We start from the raw sequence: 15,579 nt of genomic DNA on the forward strand, positions 1-15,579 counted from the left end.
GTCTGTACAAATGTGTACAGTTGACAGGTGTGCCCTCCCCTTCATATTCCCACAGAAATGCAGTAATATGCATGTTTGCAGGGTAATAGCAGCAGACCACACATTGCCAGGGCTGTCCCAATGCACATGATAACTTGTTGCATGTCCACAATATGCAGGGGTCAGTGAGCTATATATATGTGTTGTTAATACTGTCAGGATTTGGCCAGCACTTAGTCCCAGCTATTGTGTTGTAGAGGCCTAGGTACAGTGCTGTCTTTGACAGGGTCATGTTCAGAGAACTGCAGTGTCAATTTTTATGCATGTCAGCTAAACCTACGGTAGAAGATATACACACTGTCCAGATGTCAATATCTGTTAATGCAGGAAAGCTGTACAGGTCATGGACAGGGGGCCACACATAAGGACAATACACAGCTTGGGGTATCCTACATAGTGCCTACCATACCTCTCAACTGTACAGACCTATTGCAGAATGTCCAGAGGTTTGTATCATAATTGTGGTCTGTATAACATGAAATAGTGGTTGCCTGGCAACTCATTGGCAAATCACAGAAGACTAAGGTCAGAAAATAATGACAGATTGTAGTGTTAGACTGCATACCCATAGAAACATGCATGCTAATGCAAAACCTGTTATTAAATCATCTTTCTAGGTTTGTAAGACCAATACTTAAAAATGGTCCCTACATTTATGCCTCCATCTCCCAATCACTTATGGTGTTGTCCAGATATCTGGATCTTAGAAGTTGAGGTACCTGAAGGTCAGTGTACTGCCAGTGTATAAAAGGCTGCCACCTTTCTGTGTCAGCACTGACAACATGTCAGTGGCCAACAGCCATATCCCTGAAATGACACAGGTTGTTACAGAAAGAGGACAATTATGCCTTGTATGTCTGTTCTGCTTGTCCTAACATTGCATTTGCCTGCCAACTATTTGCCAAACAAGAAAGGGTCATGTCAAAACAGGAATGGCAGACAGTGGGGAAGCAGACATCAAACCCATGAGAGCAAACAAACAATTACCAAACTTTTCTCCCAACTGTCTATGTTTGGCAGAACACAATTAACACCCTGTCCCTATGTGTGGGCCTTTGTCTGACTGTCATATATGGGCCTGTGCAGATGTCAGTCTGTGATGGTATGACAGCTAGGCTCATATGTAGCCTCATAATAACATATAGCACCACAAACTGTCTAATGACCACAGCAAATGGAGTGGTGCAATGATGGACAACCAGCTAAATAGGTCCACTCAGAGGTGTGAAGTCCACAACCCTGTGTGCAATGTAACGGCATGTACGTCACCCACATCAGAATTACAAATACATAGCAGCTACTGTGGCCAAAGCCTGTGACTGGACTACAGAAGGACAAAGAGACACACATAAGAGGAAGGGGAACCACTGGCCAGACAAATGGAGAATGTACACACCAGAACAGATTGTGCAGTAACATAGGTGCCATGCAGTGTAAGAGGTCACTAAGCATCACCTGCAAATGCACAACACACACCCATGTAAGTTGAGGTCCACAACAAAACAAAACTCAAACAATGGACACCTCAGAGGCAAAATCACATGAGAACCACACAAACCTACACACCGCAGACCATGTAGACTCCACACACAAGCATATTGCAAATACTGAGGCCTTACCCCAATCTCCAAACACCTACCCTACACAGATAGGCTAACAGCACTGTTCCTCTATCCCATTCCATACAGACTCTGCTGAGTTGACCCCTGGCTGGCATATAAATCAGTTCAGAACCTGCCTTAATGGGAGTGTAGCACATCAGCAACTCAAGGCCCACTCCATCAACCTGTAGGCACAGCATCAACCTGGGCTGTGATATCAGTACGGCTTGTTGGTGTGACAGAAACGTGTACTACACACTCTCCCATCTGTGAAATTCACTCCATGTCAGCAGCAAGCCAAGTGCCTCAATACCCTTAGTGATGTGTTCCCAGTATAAGTGCATGGGAAACAGAGAAACAGTCCTGTGATCCCACCTGTGTCCCTGAAGGACAGGGGCTCTGTGTGCTGACATGTCCTAACATGGGCTACTCTCTCATCTGCTTGGGTTATAAGGGCTTTAGGACCAATACCCTACTAATGTCATAGCAAAGCAACAATCTGTACACAACTGTCTGTCAGTGGTTCACCACATTACTCTGAACTGCTCTGCCACTGACATACCTGGAAGTCACAGTGCTATGTGGAATATACTACACATATAATGGACATACCTGCACAGTAGAATACACTCTGTACCCCCACCCATACCTCCCAACATCTGACAGAAAGACATCTGGACAAGGTCATAAATAAAAGTGGGACAAAGGCACAATGATAGGCACGTGTTGTAAATATTGCCCTTACATACTGAGAAAGTTGGTAGGATGAGGGGTTTTGCATTAGCAGGAATTGTCTGATGGTTATGTAGTCTGAAACAGTAATGTCTGTTATTATGTTGTAATGTCAGTCTTCAATTATATGCAACTAACTTGCCATAAAAACACAAGTTTATGTAGACTAGACAAAACTTCTAGGCAAACACCTGGACAATCTGCCAAAAAAATGTACAGTTGTGAGGTATGGCCACACCAGGATATGGCTTCTCAGGTAAGAAAGATACAACACAAGCAGGAGATCCCCAGCCACTATATCACCAAGTTGCTGGACTGTTTACACAGCATCATCAGTCAACCGGCTGTAGCCACACCTCCCAAATGGCCTTTTTGGACAAGAATGTATATAGCCGGGCTCATAATATTGTTCTGTGCTTCATACATCTTGTATTCTTCTGATAAAGTACTGGGATGATTTGAAGATGTCTGTCACTAGGTAATGACACAATATATTGCAGTGTCAGACTACAGATAAGTCAGAAAATGTCTGCTAAACAAACCCAGTACCTCTAGAAAAGTCCTGTTTACTTCTGAGAGGTATGGCTGTAGCACACAAAAGCCCGGACAGGAGTACACCTATCCCTGGAATGGAGTCCCACTCTCACTATAGAAGGTCACACTGGGCATGCTCCTACACTTAGAGAATCCCAGGCCATGTTGGAACCCACATTAGACTACATGACTGTATTGTGTGTGTGTGTGTATATATATATATATATATATATATATATATATATATATATATATATATATATTTGCATACAGACAGCTATGTACACCTTAACTGTCCCTATATACCCCCATCAGACAGAATTACCCTCAGATAGCTGTAGCTACCCCATATGTGATATATCTGCATCTGTTGTGTGTGATACTCAGACATATATATAGGCAACAGATAACAATATGTCAAGCATACACACACATAGATGTGGGGAAGTGGGATACAGACAGTGATAGAGAGAGAGAGAGAGAGACTCACACACACAGGGGGAGACACACAAAGTGAGTCACACACACACAGATACCCTGAATGGCATAGAGTGATGTCCTGCTGCGGACAGTAGCATACTGGTTGTAACCAGTCACACATGCCAGCATGAAGGTGAGCCCCATTGTGTAATAGTACTGAGGGGAAGGTTATATTATCACATCACCTGCATGCATGCGTGTGTGTGTGTGTGTGTGTGTGTGTGTGTGTGTGTGTGTGTGTGTGTGTGTGTGTGTGTGTGTGTGTGTGTGTGTGTGTGTGTCTATATGTCTAAGTATTAGGAGGCTGTTCCCACTCAGTACACTTCCCATTACCTACTTCACAAGATCTGCTGCTGTCATTCACCTTAGAAGTACATTGGACACCTTATTAGCACTATAATCTCTGTAGCACATGCGGTAACTGAGTAACAGTATAGTGCAAATAATTAGATAGGTAGGAGTCCTAATCTCAGTTCTGGCAAATGTGAGTGTGTGTGAGAGTGAGTGAGTGTTTGTTTGTTTGCTTGTAGGTGAAACAGTTTTAGGCCATTCCACCCACAAAACTTCCCAGTGCCCTACTTTAGCAGTCCTGCTGATGTCATTGCCCTTAGACATACCTTTAGACAGCACTCAGCCCTATAAGCTCCATGGTACCTGCAATAGCTGAGTAACACTATAATACAGATAACTAGATAGGCAGGGGTTCTACATTCAGTTGTGGCAAGCGTGTGTGTGTGTGTGTGTGTGTGTGTGTGTGTGTGTGTGTGTGTGTGTGTGTGTGTGTAGGTGTTTGTAAGTGTGTATGTTTCTAAGGTAATGTATTTTGATGAACTCCCCCATTGCAACCTAGTGTTGGCCCATACAGATGTCATCCACCATACAAGCATAGTTACATAGTTTCTAATACCAAGCCATTATGGTGCAATGGTTGTATCACAGTGTATTGTACATTAATAGATGGGTAGGTCATCTACTCTGATAAGTGTCACATTCATGTGCATGTATTTCTCAATGCATGTCCCCATGCAGCGGTGTGTGTGTGTGTGTGTGTGTGTGTGTGTGTGTGTGTGTGTGTGTGTGTGTGTGTGTGTGTGTGTGTGTGTGTCAGATGGCACTAACATGTTAAGGGCCTCTGAACCCATCACTGGCAATCCTAACAGCCCCTGCAATTGTCACTTACTTCAATAGTAGTGGCAGACACTGCCACACTATAATACTGCTGTGCTGTGTTATGTATCCAGTGCTATCATTCATAAGTGCGCAGGTAGGAGCTGTGCTCAGCCATTCGTCAGCTGCCCCATGTACAGGACTATAACTCTGTGTGCACTACCACCTTAAGAGGCCAGACATGCATATTTTTATTTTATTTATTTATTTTACATTTGTTGACTTTGATAGTACAACTGGATATATGTCCATTTTTAGCAGAGGCCTGGGGAGAAAAGCTCCATGTAATAACAAATCCAACATAACATGTCACATATTACAAATTACAAATAGATTATTTACAGAGATTAGATGGGCAGACAATACAAATTACATATTGAATATTTACAGTGATTAGATAAGCAAACATTATAACAGTTCCTCAGGTAAAGTTATTCAACGAGTGAAAATTGGATTAAATTACATAATAGGCTACATAGCAGATGTACACATTCCAAAGAAAAGTTAACCAGGCTTGATACAGTGGCATAGCCAGTTTGTTCCTAGGTGGTGTTTGAGCCTAGTTTTAAACTGACCTAGTGAAGAAAGTAAGGTATTATCAGCTGGTATAGAGTTCCATGATCTACTTACAGAGTTTACAAAGAGAGAGTCACCGGCTGAGTTATTAGTTTTACATATCTGAATAAAGAGTCTGTTGGAGGAGCGTAGTGGTCTAGGATTATTATAGAGAGTGACAAGATTTTTGAGTGCAGGGGTATTGTTAGGGTTATATATGATTTTATGGGCCATAATCAATTGGTTATATAGGATTAGACTGGTTAGTTCAAGCCATCCAAGCTGGATTAGATTGATGCAATGATGTGTCCTAAAAGGCAGCCCAGTGGCAAACCTGGAAATATGGTTATAGCAGATTGACAGTTTGTCCAAAACAGTCTTGTTAACATTAGAGAGAAGAGGGGATGCATCAGAAGAGAATAGAGAAGGTCAGATCGAGCTATGGCAACTTTGGCTGGGGGCGGAGGAAGGCTTTTATTCTGTTTTTTATTGATGGTTTTGATCAATTGGTTGGCATGTAGGTTGAATTTTAGATTATTATCTATAATGGCACCTAATAGTTTAGTAGAGAGGTCAGGGGAGATTATTGTGCCATCATTTGCTTTTATTGTAAAGTTAATGGCAGTAGACCTTTGTGTAGGTAAAAATAACAGAATTTTAGTTTTTTTAGGATTTAGTATCAGACGTCGTTCGGAAATCCTGTTTTCTATTGTGTTAAAGGTGGTCTGGGTAGCTAACTGTAACTCTACTGTGGATGTGGCCAAGCAAATCAGGCTAGAGTCGACAGCATATTAAATACAGCTGACTTTTGGGATGACAGCATTCATATTGTTGATGAAGATGGAAAATAACAGAGGCCCTAATATAGAGCCTTGTGGTACTCCAAGGGTGTTAGGTAGTAGGTTAGAGAGTTTATTCTGCCAAAGAACAGTCTGCTGTCTACCACTTAGGTAGGATTTAAACCACTGAAGGGCTTTAGGATCTAGACAGAGTGTTTGCAGGGTGTGGATTAATAGTTGGTGGTCAACTATATCGAATGCCTTGGAAAGATCCAAGAAGAGGGCTGAAGAAATATGGTTATTGTTTCAATTATGGTTTATGGTGTTGGTAAAGGCTAGTAGGGCTGAGGTAGTGCTGTGATGAGGTCTGAAGCCATGCTGGGTATCTGCCATGAGGTGGTTATGGATTAGGTGGGGCATAAACTGTCTCTGAATAACTTTTTCCATAATCTTTGCAAGTGGAGAGAGTATAGCTATAGGTCTATAATTGGAGAATTCAGTAGAGCTATCTCCTTTATGAAGTGGGATTACATAAGATATTTTCCAGATAGTAGGAATTTTAGCTTCTTCTATGGTTCAATTGATAAGTATTGATACCGGGTAGGCAATACCATCAGCTGATATTTTGTAGGTATTCAGCAGGAAGTTGGTCAGCTGAGACTGTGGTGGGTTTTAGTTTTCTGATTAGGGTCTGGATAAGTGATGTGGTGACAGGTTGAAAGCTAAATAAGTGTAGGTTTCTAGGGGTGATACTTTCTGGGCAAAGGGAGCTAGGAGGTAGTTGGCTGGCTAGGGCTTAAATTGTCTCAGTAAAGAATCAGTTAAAACTATCTGAAACATCTTCTGGGAGTTTATTAGTAGTGGCTGCTGGGACGGGGGTAGTAGTATGTCTAGGATGTAGTAGATTATTCAAACCTGTCCAAAACTTCTGAGGGTTATTTTGATTTTCTGTCTGTAATTTGCAGTAGTATTGTTTTTTGTCTTGTAGTATGAATTTTTTAGTTTCGTTCCTAAATTGCCTGTATTTAATTTGATCTTGGGGGTGTTTAGTTGAACGCCATAAAGCCCATGCTTTGTTTCTAAGGCTAATATTTTGTCTAGTCTCTTTTGAAAGCTATGGCGCAGATTTTGCCTTTGTTCTCTTTGAACGAATAGGTGCGTGTAAGTCAAGGATCTCAAGGAATTTATTGTTAAAGTACAGAACTGCTTTCTCTAAGGGGGAGTTTTAGAAAAGGCCAATTACATGATTTTAGTATCTGTTGGAATTTGGCTGAGTCAAAGTTTTTATTATTTCTAACATTTCTTAGTAAGAGTTGTTAGGAATCAGTAGCTTTGTGCTTAATTATATATGTGAGATGGTGATTGTTTAGACTATCGGGGAGGGTACCAGAGGTGTACAAATGGGGGTGACTATTAATGAGTACCCAATCAAATTAGCTTTCTTTTTGGTTTACCTACCCTAGTAGGGGGTGTTAATGATTTGCGTAAATGAGTACAGGTTAATATGGGTGGTTGGGGATTCTGATGAACAGGTGGCCCAGTCTATATTAAAGTCTCCGAGAAGTAAAGTTTCTTGGGGGTAGTGACTAGATATCCATTGCAAGGTGTCTTCAAGTGTAGCTATATTGTTAACTGGGGGAATATACATGCAGATGATATTAATGCATTTACTTTGGCTAAGTTGCAGTTTGGTGGCTAGAATCTTTAAGTTGTTAATCTGAGGTGGTTGTATTACATCTGTGGTTACATACAACTCTGATTTATAGAGTATAGCTACCCCACCCCCCTTCCTGGAAGCACAGTCCAACCTGTGTATGTTATACCCAGGAGGTAGTACTTCATTGCCTGTAGTGGTAGGTTTTAACCAGATCTCTGATAGACAGAGAATCTCAGGAGAGTGAACAGCAAGGAGTGCATGCAGTTCTTGTACCTTGTTATTAATGCTTCTAATATTAAGATGACAGGTTAGGAGAGAGTTAGAGGGTCTGGAAATTGTAGGTTTGTAGCTTAGGTTACAGGTAGAGGGGGAGTATGTGTCTATGGTGGATGGGCCAGGGTTGGGGTGTATGTCCCCAACAAATAATAGGCTAGGACTAAGCTTGGAGATAAGTTTCAGGAATTTGTCTACAAGTTTGTGGTAGTGTTTGATTCTAGTGCTAATTTTCCTAGAGTTGATGTGTAGGAAGTGTGAACAAGATGCTGGATATGTCCTGGTACTGTAAGTATGGTAGAAGGTGAAATGATTGACAGCTGGGGTGATAGTATGGGCCTCTGGGACTTGAAGTCCTGTAAGAGACTGATTTTCATATAAGGTAAGGAAGTATGGGGCTAATAGGAGGGGTAGTAGAAAGGAGTGCAACATTGTTTGGGATGTGTCTAGAGAGATAAGAAACTGTTGTACCTGGAAATGCAGTACCAGAAGACAGTGTGGTTAGGTAACTGTATTGGAAGGGGGTGGGAGGCTGCCAGATGAAAACTTATAGGTGCTGGTGAAAAGTAGGTAGAGGGTTAGGGTGAGGAATAATTATCTCAGCAAGAAGTTGATAGGAGCTAGTAGGTGTGGGGGTGGCTAATTAGCTAGAAATCTACAGGTAGTGGGGGCAGGTGGGAATTGGGGGCAGGGAGGGGAGTGCAGCAAGCCCGAGCATAGCGAGGGTGAACAGAGTGGGGCTATTGCAAATCCCAAGGTTTTCTAGTCTGCCTTAGAGCAGTTAGGTAGGTATTATGGCACTTTTTTATGCACTTAATTTTTTAGCTTTATAAGTTCAATTTATGTTAAGTTAAGCCTTTAGATTATGCCCTTTTGTAGTACAATTTTAAAGTTAGTTTGCTAGAGTTGCTATAATTTTGGGGGTGTTTTAATGGTAGAATTTCAAAAGTTAGAGGGCAGGGGTAAGCTACTTTTTATTTAGGGTTTAGTAATAAGCCAAGTCAAACTATAGGTGCCTTAGACCCCAGTCAGCAATTTTAAACTAGTAAACTGTAATAGTAACCACCTTGGCACTTTATTGTGAGCTGACCAGTAATTTGTTCATCAGGGTAGCATCCTTTCTTTTATGTGGGAGCACAGTGAGGGACTTAATCACAGGGGAGCTACCTAGAAAGTAGAATAGAGCAAGTTAGAATATTTGGGTGAGAGGCATATTCAGTATTTGTTGTTTACTAGGCTTATGCTATCACAGGACAGGTCAGTTGGTTTTATTTCCCATACAATACAACCGGCCAGAATCAGTCCAAAAACAGCACGGACTTATGCTATCACAGGACAGGTCAGTTGGTTTTATTTCCCATACAATACAACCGACCAGAATCAGTACAAAAACAGCAAGGAACAATAGGTATGCCTAGAGGCTCCGTGAAGCTTTGAGCACCATCGGCTTTTTAGTTTCTGGCTTGTAAAAATAAAGCATGCATATGAGCTCATTAGGGCATATCTTTGAGTACACAAGTGCTGCATTTAAAATACTAGGAGCATAGTCACTTATAACAGTAAAGCAAACCATCTACTGAGACAATTCAACATCTTTTTACACTAGGCAAACTGCAAGTATTAACTATATGGGACCTGAAAGTGTCGTTTCAGCTGTAATTCAACAGGGAAGGCATGCACTAGTGCTTATACTATGATATTAAACAATTAGCACTGAAAACAGTCCATGAGCATTAGTAATGTAACCAACAGCTAGAATTTTAACAAGGAGTTTAAAGGCAAGCAGCTAGAGTTTCAACAGAGTTCACTGGCAAGCAGTAACTAACGTTTCACTGTAACTTACACAAGGCACTCAGAAACAGCAGGGAATTAAGACATGATATAATTTAGCTGGAATTTCATTTCTACCATAAAACATTACACAGGGCAATCAATAAGGGCAATCAGTAACACTGTTGCACATACCATGTGGATGAGGACTCTGCCGAAAGAATCTAGATGCACTGAGCATTTGAAAATGGCGGGTTTCAGTAGGTAGATATGAAACCTTGTTTACATGACTGTGGAGTGGAGTTTTAAGGCTATTGCAAATCCCAAGGTTTTCTAGTCTACCTTAGAGCAGTTAGGCAGGTATTATGGCACTTTTTTATGCACTTAATTTTGTTAGCTTTATAGGTTCAATTTATGTTAAGTTAAGCCTTTAGATTATGCCCTTTTGTATAATGCATATGAGATAGCAGACACACATGCTGGTGATTGTCAGGTTAGACTAACACAGGCTAACCTATGTCAGGAATGCATGCCCCAAATCTGTCATACACAGTACCAGGCAAACCCTCATCAACTGCATGATGGTCAAGTGGATGTGACAGAAATGGCAGGGGCAACAGGTGCTGATAGCTGAATCTGTTTCAGTGAATGTGATGGCTAAGCTGGTGAGGGACCTTGTGCCAGCACTTAAGTAACCTTCTCTATATGTGTGAGCCTGCAGTTCTACAGAACACCCCGGTGACATGTATGCAGGCTAGGTGGCTGTGTCAAGGGTATGCATGCAAGGTCACACTGTCTGCCACAATTGCCCCTCACACACTATTGCATGTAAACACACCTGGTAAACATGTGCATGTACAGCTGTACCTTGAATATGAAAAGGTCACTGTGTTTCCACTCTGCCTTACTCATCATTGCTATTGTCAGCAGTCCCACAGCCTGCAGACAAAAAGACACCAGAAACACAACCAGAATACAGTATGTGACACTACAGCCACTCAGCAGTACTAACAGCAATAGTGCATCATGGCTAACAAGGTACATACACCTCAATGTGTGCCCATAACTATTGCCATCAGACAGCACCTTACACAGCATGACATTGCTACACTGTACCATAGTCTCCCTGTGCATCAGACCCATATGAGCATGTCCGTGCATCAATGATATAGATTACAGGGTTGTGGCACATGTATCATCACATGCATTGGGTGTGGTGTTGGACTGCCAGAAGCCTATGCTGAGCCATATGGCTGACATCGTCAGTGTGTGTGTGTGTGTGTGTGTGTGTGTGTGTGTGTGTGTGTGTGTGTGTGTCTGTCTCTGGAGGGGTGACGTTCAACTGGGCTGTGCAGAGGAGGTGTGCATGTCTGGTGGTGACTGGCCTGGTATGGAGATGTGTAAGTGTTTGTCTGCACACCCGCAAGCAATATGGATTCCTGACACAGGGTTATGTTGGACAGCAGTGGACCATACATGGCAGGAGGTACGGTTCACCAGCTCTCGGCAGGGATGAGGTAACTGGTACTGCCAGGAGTATCACTGGCACCACCAGGCCCAAGGACAAATGCAGTACTACTCCTTGATGGTGACTGATGGCTGCTGGACCCATATCCCTGATGGGACTGGCCAGGACAACACGCCTATGGCCTGCTCCGGTGTGGTGTGGACAGCACCCTCCCTTCAGTAGTGCTGTTAGTACTGCCACTATGGGACTGTGAATGTGCACAGCCATGTGGTCTCACACCTGATCATGTCACTGACCTACGTTCACCTGGCCATTGCCCTACTCCCAGCACATGCTGAAGCACAGACATTGCATGGTTGAGCAGTGACAATGTCTCACCACACTGTCTATCCACAACACTGGCAAGATGAAATATGGCATCACAACTATCGTGCAGGTCATCACACATGGCAAGGAGCTCTACATTCATGACCCTGAGCATCTGTCTGGTGTTGCAGTCAGTACACGCCTGTGCCTCCATGATAAACTGTAACATCAGTGTGGTGACACCTGTTGTGGCACTTATGACAGGGGCTTGATGGGTAACAGTCCTCTGTTGAGCACCCTTGTCCATCTGTCTGTGTGAGACCTCACCTGCTCTCTGCCTATGGCTGGTGTCAACACTCACACTCACCATAATCAACACACCAGCCTGTTCTATGCCATCACCCTTAACCTGTCCATTATCCATGGCTGCTAAGGACTGGGCATATGAGGGCATACTGACTGTATGCGGGGACACGGTGGGTGAAAGTGGGATACCAAACAATGGCACGGATCCAGGCACTGACAACCCCCACCTGTGCTTCACTATGACCACCATCATCATGGGAGTTCATTAAGACACTGACATCAGGTTGTGAGGGGGTGGGACACCAACTCCAGTATTCACCTGCGAGGGGAACACAATACATGCAAATTATTACACCGCAGTATTATAGGTTCATAGGTTCATAGGTTCATACTAGGCTATCTGCCCGAGGGCATTACCTAGCCCCCCCATAGTTTTGGCCCCCCTTCCCCGCCACCCCTTGGGAACTATACTTATTTATTTGCTGTGCCTCTGTCTGTTGACACTGAGGAGGTCCCTGGGTAGGGTATATCTCATCTCCGATCCATCATCAAGATTTATCTTGAAACTAGGCAAAGCAGGTGCTCTGCATATCATATACCGGATTTTTTTTCCATTTAGTCTTGGGTGATGAATCTATCCCTCCATCCCTCCCTCCCCTCCGTATTATAGCCGCGTGTTTAAGAGGTTTCCCCCTGACTCTCTGACAAGCTGGGATTTTTTTTGAGTGATTTTCATCAAATCAAATCTGGGTTTGATGGGGTTGTGTATGTAACACAAGGGGCAAGCTGAGGGCTCTTGAATAGAGCTGGCGATTCTTTCAATCTTTGCAGCAGTTTCAGTCAGATGAGATGCAACCAGATTTTTTTGAGAATTTTTTTGGTGGGGAGTGCTGGCCTGTGGCCTCTCCAGCTGCTCGGGTGGGGGTCATTCCGAAGATGGCATTGTACTCATGATCATTGGTCTGATGAGTGATGGGAGACCTTGATCTAGATGAGAATCCCTTCATGATAAGGTGGGCAATGTAGAAGGGTCTCTAACTACTTTTTTAGCTACATGGGTGTCGAGACAGACTACTATCAACCCTGTCCCCAGGTCCCTGATTGTTTGTTGATATATATATATATATATATATATATATATATATATATATACACACACACACATGAGCCCGTGCGGGTGCACATACACACACACTCCTGGTATAGTCTGGCACAGCTGTGACACCTATGGGCCCTTCAGGGCAGACCTTATGGTAGTTCTGCCTGCTGTAATCCATCTCTTTCACTGCTACTGTCAGGCCCACAACAAAGAGTGACAAATCCTACAGTATGATGGGCCTAGAAGCAGAATGGTAATTGTGGCCAAGACCAAGGCTTTTGGAGTGAGCTATACAGTGTCACCAAGTGCATATGCACATACTGTAAGCGCTGACTTACTGCTATACAGACCACACACAATGACAAGGTGTAACAATATGTGATGATAACTGATGAGGGGACAAGACTATGCACTATCACTGCAGTACATACACAGTTTAGACTCACAGGGATGCATTTCAGATAACATTGCAGGACAGTCTGCAATACATACAGGAAACATGTAAAGTACTAGGTGCATAGCCTCATAAGATGATTCCAGGTTATTGGCCCTGATGCCCTCACAAACCTGGTGCAGACATTCGCCCATACCCCTTCCAAGCCAGCAACTGTTTCCCTTGCCCAGCTGGGACACACAGGGGATCCCAGGGGTGTCTCATCCATTTCCTATGCAGTCGTCCAGCTTCTTCTAGAGGGCTATACACATACTCTGCTAGATATGGGGAGGGAGTGTATTTTACATACAGTGTATAGTGTGGGACACTACACTATCCCGCCAACAAGTACTATACATGTCACAGACCAGGTGAGGGCCTTGGGTGTGTGATGCGTGAGTGCAATTTGTCTTACAGATATGCAGAAATGCCATCAAGGCTGGTTTGGACATGGCCTTGTATGCCAGACACAGGTCACTTATGCTCAGTCTGTATGAGACTGAGTACAGGGACAGGACTTTCAGCCTACCTGTATAGGGCAGGTGTTGCAGACCCTGGAATTGCCTGGTCAGGAACCTCTGTGGTCTCTGCAACTGCTGCATTTGCTTGGCAAGGTACATGCCAAAGGAGCCATTGTACTTGGTAATGCGTCTGATAAGAGTGGAGTGCAGGGATGTTGTGGCCTCCTGTTTCCTGGATGACATACCCATTTTTCTGAGGTGGGGCCATGTAGACAGCCTTCTGTACAATGGTGTCCAGATGGTGAGAAACTGTCAGGTTGCTACCAACATCAGTGCACAAGTCCCTCACACTTGATTGCATGCTCAGTACATTATCACTCTCATACTTACCGTGGATGACATTTGCCACAGCAGTTTTGGAAATGCTGCTTACACCAGTCATTAATTTGCTGAGGGTCTCCAGGGGGATGCTCACTTCAGTAGGGGAATGTAAGACAGTGAGCACAAGAAAAAATGGTCAAGTTACATCCAAAAGTTTAATAAAATGCCAATAAAACATAGTTGAATCACAGTAGTTGAAACACAAAGCTTTCTGATAACTCCTTCTTCAGTGTGATACAACCATAGTAAAACATAGTACTATTTAAATAAAATCACATGATGATAACAGCCAACCAACATCACTATCTAATCAATTTTATCATCAATTAATTTTATATATATATATATATATATATATATATATATATATATATATATATATATATATATATATATATATATATATATATATATATATATATATATATATATATATATATATATTTTTTTAAAGAGACATTTATAAAATGGCTATATGATATATAGCATTATATTCAAATATAATTTTTTAAAACATGTCTGCATTTTTTTTCAGAATTGGTTTAATAGAAACAGTAGAATTAATGCCTTGACTACTGTCTGCTTGTAGTCTAATAATCCAATTATATTCTTTGGTTTCTAAATCATTATTCCTATCTCCCCCTCTCTGACTAGCATAGCATATGTCAATAACCCTAAACAAAAACTTAAGTGTATTTCTCCCCCTCTCTGACTATGTGTATTTCCAAAATCAATATTATGCTTTGCGATTGCATTTGTAGAAATATTCCTTCTTGTATCGGATCTATGTTCAATAATCCTATCCGATACAAAAAGGAATATTTCTACAAATGCATTCACAAAGCATAATACTGATTTTGGAAATACACATAGTGAGAGAGGGGGAGATAGGAATAATGATTTAGAAAGCAAAGACTATAATTGAATTATTAGACTACAAGCAGACAGTAGTCCAGGCATTAATTCTACTGTTTCTATTAAACCAATTCTGAAAAAATGCAGATGTTTTAAAAAATGATATTTGAATATAATGCTATATATCATATAGCCATTTTATGAATGTTTAAAAAAAAAATATATATATATATATATATATATATATATATATATATATATATATATATATATATATATATATATATATATATATATATATATATATATATATATATATATATATATATATATATATATATATATATATATATATATATATATATATATATATATATATATATATATATATATATATATATATATATATATATATATATATATATATATATATATATATATATATATATATATATATATATATATAAATTAATTAGATAGTGATGTTGGTTGGCTGTATCACACTGAAAAAGGAGTTATCCGAAAGCTTTGTTCCAACTACGTTTTATTGGCATTTTATTAAACTTTTGGATGTAACGCCATTTTTCTTGTGTTTGCTGTGGACTTCTGCTTAAACAGCAAGTATATTGCAGGTTTCTGGTTCTTTTTGGAATGTAAGACAGTGGCCAGCTTGCAAGTATCTG

The sequence above is a fragment of the Protopterus annectens genome, chromosome 5.part0, assembly GCF_019279795.1.
Source record: "Protopterus annectens isolate FY-2018-M chromosome 5.part0, PAN1.0, whole genome shotgun sequence".
Classification (NCBI taxonomy): Eukaryota; Metazoa; Chordata; order Ceratodontiformes; family Protopteridae; genus Protopterus; species Protopterus annectens.